This window comes from Cannabis sativa, chromosome 7 (genome assembly GCF_029168945.1).
Source record: "Cannabis sativa cultivar Pink pepper isolate KNU-18-1 chromosome 7, ASM2916894v1, whole genome shotgun sequence".
Classification (NCBI taxonomy): domain Eukaryota; kingdom Viridiplantae; phylum Streptophyta; class Magnoliopsida; order Rosales; family Cannabaceae; genus Cannabis; species Cannabis sativa.
The window spans coordinates 59,554,932-59,560,146 of NC_083607.1; positions in this window are offsets into that span (position 1 = coordinate 59,554,932).

Sequence of the window (5,215 nt, forward strand, 5' to 3'; positions counted from 1 at the left end):
GTGTTAAGCCTAAGCAAGTGTGGGTGGAGAAGAACAAAGACGAAAGGGCTATATAAAATAAGAAAGGGAAAGTAGTTGATGATGATGGCATTCAACAAGCCAAGAAGAAGGGAATTTCCAAGGAAAAAAGTGGCTATGTCAATTATGGCTACAAATGATTTCTAAGTGTTGGAAGATAATGTCTAATACTCACTATAGGAGGAAATTAATGAGATGAAGAAAGGAGGGGGAAAGCCTCCTATTTTTAATGGATAATATTGACCTTGCTTGTAGCCAATAATAATGAGTCAAATTAAAACAATTATAAATAATTAATAACAATAATGATAAAGATAAAACAAAGAGAACATTGAGGTTGTTATAGAGGTTAGGCCCCATGATGGTGGCAATAGTCTACTCCCCTTTTACTTGTATTAACTTGTGAGAAGCGAAGCAAGAAGTTCTTGATCTCTCTTAAAAGCTTTTACAATGATTTTCGAGTATTTATCTCTAATTTTTCTCCCTCCTGAATAATGAAATGACTCCACTATTTATAGGAAAGAATTATATCAAATTGGTTTCCCAAAACTAATAAGAATTTAAATAGAAAACTTGTTTACTTTCCCTAATCAAATAAAAAAAAAAAAGAGGAAACTAGATGGGCTTCCTCTTATTTCTTACCAACACAAATCTATCTTTTGAAATTAGGATAAGATAAGTTGCGCTTGAGGATTCATGAGACATATCTCTGAAGATAATTAACTCTCATTCTCTGGCCAGTGTCTGCGAGCTAACTGGACAGTGGATACTAGTCAGATGGTGTAGCATACTCTGTCTGGACATTTTTTTAGCTCTTTCTATAGATTGATTACTTTCAAGGAATGAGTTAACCTGGATGACATATCACAGGATGACCTATTTGTCCAGGTCATGAAATCTTCTCCACGTGTCACCTAGATGGATGTCACATCACCTTTGTGCAAAAATTAGGATAAAATTTGGCCCCCAAGTCCATGCGGGAACTTCCTGCCTGCACATGGACTTAATTAGCCACCAAACCGGTCGAATGGGTGACACGTGTTCGTTCTTCAAACCACTTTTGATCTGATGTGACTAATCGATTGTCTCTTTGATGTTTAGGGCATTTAATGTCATCTTGGGCGTGCGTGATGTCTACACTTTTTTTAATGAGTATTAACTATTATTTCTTGGGGGAACCCAAAATTCAAATTTTATCTTACCAAATTGTCCCTCCAACTGCATATATTATAGGTCAAATATTATCTTATACTCTTTCAGCCATTTTAATTTTCAAACCATGAGAGCCATATTTTTCTTTCTCATTTTAAAGCTTTGAAGAGGTTCTTACTGGAATTTCATACTACCAAAGCTATCTAAGAGTATTTTTTAAGAATCTGCAAACAATGAGTAAGTTTTCTTTCACCTTTTTATATTTTTTAATTTCATGCATAATTACTTCGAACTATTCTGTGAAATTCTGGGTTCTTGAAACTATTCTTGGATGATCTGAGGCTAAGGGATATTAAGGCTTTTAATTATTGATGTTAATATATGAACATGACTTATAGGTTTCTAAATTTCTTGCTTTTCGTTGCTATTTTGTTATAAATTATCTAAAATTTTCCATTTAGGGCTTTTTGAAAATTTCTTAAATTTTTGCCGTTCTTTTAATTTTTTGATTTGGGAATTTCATAATTTATTTGAACATTTTTTAATTGAAATAGGCAATTTACTAGATTTTTTTTTTCAAAATTGCAATTTATTGATTTTAATGTTAGAGCATGATTAAATTATAGAATACATATATTATCTAATTATATTGCTCCTATAATAAAAATACACATAAATTAATTAATTAGCTAGTGCAAAGTGACTTATAATTGTATGAATTAATTTGGTGACGTAAATCTATAAATATATAGACTAAATTCGGTGAATCAAAAATTGGAAAATTTATCATGGAATAAAATCTATTGTTTCATCATTACTAGGACATATTAGGAGAATGTCAAACGTTATAAAAAGTATGATAAAAATTGGCATAATTCCACGAATATTTTTAGAATAATTATGTGTATATATATATATGTGTGTGCACTATTGTTTGCACAAAACAAGAATATTTAAGAAATAAATGAATGGAGAAGAAAAAGAGAACGAAAATCAAAACCTAATGAAACCGTTTACTTTGTAATAGTTGTACCAATAATTGAAACAAAACCAACAAAAATAATTTGGATAGTCATGATGATTAGTTTTGGCTGATTTTGAAAATTATTATTATCATTACAAAATGTATATATATAGTGATATATATATATACTAGGTGAATGTACGTGGCGAGCCACGTATTGCTAGTTTTATTTAAGATTTTGGTATTTTTAAGATTTTGAATGTATTTTATTTTTAAAGATTACAAATTTTTTGTTTGAAAAAATTAAATATTTATATTTGAAATATTATTTAATAATGTATTAAAAATAATATTAGTGTAATTATAAAATTGTAAATAAATTTATTATTGGAGTAGTAGATTATTCTATTTAGTTCTTTTTTTAACATAGCATTGTAATGTAAGTTTATATTTATAAATATTCTGTAAAGTGTTAATATTATATGAACATCTCTATTTATAAAGCTAAAAAGTGGGTCAATGACAGAAGTGGTATATCTGCAATCACACAAAGATAGAAGTGGTATTTCTGCTTCCTATGCTTATCCAGAGAAAATATTAGATAACGTAATGTTAACTTTAATATATAAAGATTTTTCTTTTTTAAAAAATAAATAAAAAAAATATTAATATTCTCCCAAAATAGGTTTGTTAGAGAGATATGTGGGTAAAATAATTTTTTTCATTTAAAAAAAGATTATTAATATTTAAAAGATTGTTTAATTTTTTGGGTTTAATTATTGGGTTTATTTGTTAACGGGAGATCAAACCTAATCGTTAAATTTAACAGAATATTCTTTTTATTTTTAAGAATATTCTGTTAAACCAAGAATTGCCGTTAGATAGACACTTTTAATATATAAAGATATATATATGTCATGTGAGTAATTAATGGGGAGTGCTATGTTATAATTCATATCTGAATATTTTTTAGTTGGAGAGGGTGAGTAGTTCACATATTTATTTAAAAATATTGAATAAAAAATTACATAAATATATATGTATATAAAATCAATATAAAAATAAAATTATTTAATATTTATATAATTATTCAACTTTTTTCTTCAATTTATAATAAAATAAAATTATATATATATATATATGTTGTGTTTAAAGGGTCCCATATATAACAATTAAACAACGTCATTACATGTATATTTAAATAATGCAATCTTGTTGATGAAGATGGCTTCAAGGAATAATCTTAGGAAATCTCATCAAATGCAATCATTCAAAATTTTAACATTCAACTAAGAAACATATATTTTCATTAATATCAACTTGGAAAATATAACAATAGTTAAAAAATTATTCATTTTTAAAGTGGCTAGCCATTATATTTTTAGGGGTTATTATAGTGACAAAGTACCTAGTTATCGCCTTTCTTTTTAAGTATTGAAGATGCATAGGGAGCAAAAAAATATTTGCTTATTATGTACTACAAATACTCAGTTGAGCTCGACATATATAGGTGGCAAATTTCTCTTTCTAAAATGTAATTGAGACAAATGTTTCATGAGTTGGCACAATGTATTATAGATAAAAATGAGAGGGAGAGGAACATAATTAATTTTCTTTTTTGAATGGAGGATCATAAATTAATTCGATTTTTAGGGTTAGATTTATTAATATTTCTGCCATCATTTGGATCTTAATTACCTATAGTCTATCGGAAATTTATTCATTACAAGAGAGAATAGGAAAATTACAATCAAAATACTTACAATACAAATAAAAGTATTATAATAAGAAGAAGAAGAAGATGAAGAAGACACAATAAGCTTGACCAAGGCTCAAGAATATTTTTGTCCTATAAGTCATTTTTTCCCTTACGTGGAAACTTAGGGAAATTTTAGAAATTCTCTTAAGGATTTATCAAGTCTCATATGTTCAGTCTAGTGTTTAAGGATGAACATATCCTCACAAAGTTCTAACCACAACAAGTGATTAAACTACATGTCTCACAAGAGCACAAATAGTGACCATTGATAGAGCTTTCACTCCCATATATGAACATGAATGACTACTATAAAGGTATTGGATGTTACCAATCATAAATTTGTCATTTATGGTATTAATTAAGTGATTTAGAGTTTAAGGCTGTTAGAGAGACTCCTAAGCGTTCAAAAATGAATGCACTTGTATGCTGAAAAAATAGTAACTAGTTGCTAGTTACTAGTTTTCAGATTTGACCAATTCTTATCTAAGGTGTGATCTAAACCAGTTTCACTTGATTTTGAACCATTTATACACCTTATAAATGAATAAATTAAGTCTCCAATAGCTATCATTTATTCACATCTAAATTCAATTAGTTACATCTTTTACTAATTTAAGAGTAATAATATAAAGAGAAGAGTTACACATTTTATGATCATTATTTCTTAAGGATTTGCAACTCATTTTTTTTTATATATAATTGTATCAAAATAATGTAACATCTTATTGTATGTTACTATTTGACTAAATTAATAATTTATCACACTTAATTATTCAATCTAAATATTATATTATATAAAATAATAATATAGTAAGAAAAAGGGAAAAAAAAAACAAATTATGCATGCCTACCTTTGTTCGACATGAAAACCCTCTATCCACGATTTTGGACGATAATATTTAAGTTGACAATTTTTACATACAATCATCCATAAACCGCGACGATCAGACAAAGCAGATGATGTGATCAAACCGATCACACTGTCCAAATATCAAGAACAGTTTGATTGATCTAAGTCTATGACAGATTGGCAAAAACTCAACACACAAAGATTGTAAGTAAAAACAGTAAAACAAACTGAATTAAACAAGAGAGAATGAAATCAAGATTCAGCCATTAAGCTACTTTCCATTAAACATGTATACAAAGAATACATTGTACATCAATTGGTGATTCAAACTAGAGAATGAGTGAGAGGAATTGAACTCCAAACTGAGCACACCAGAAACTGGTTTCTCGACACCAGTCCTCAACAATCTCACTGCCTCTCTCTCTCTCTCTCTCTCTCTCTCTCTCTCTCTCTCTCTCTCTCTCTCTCTCTC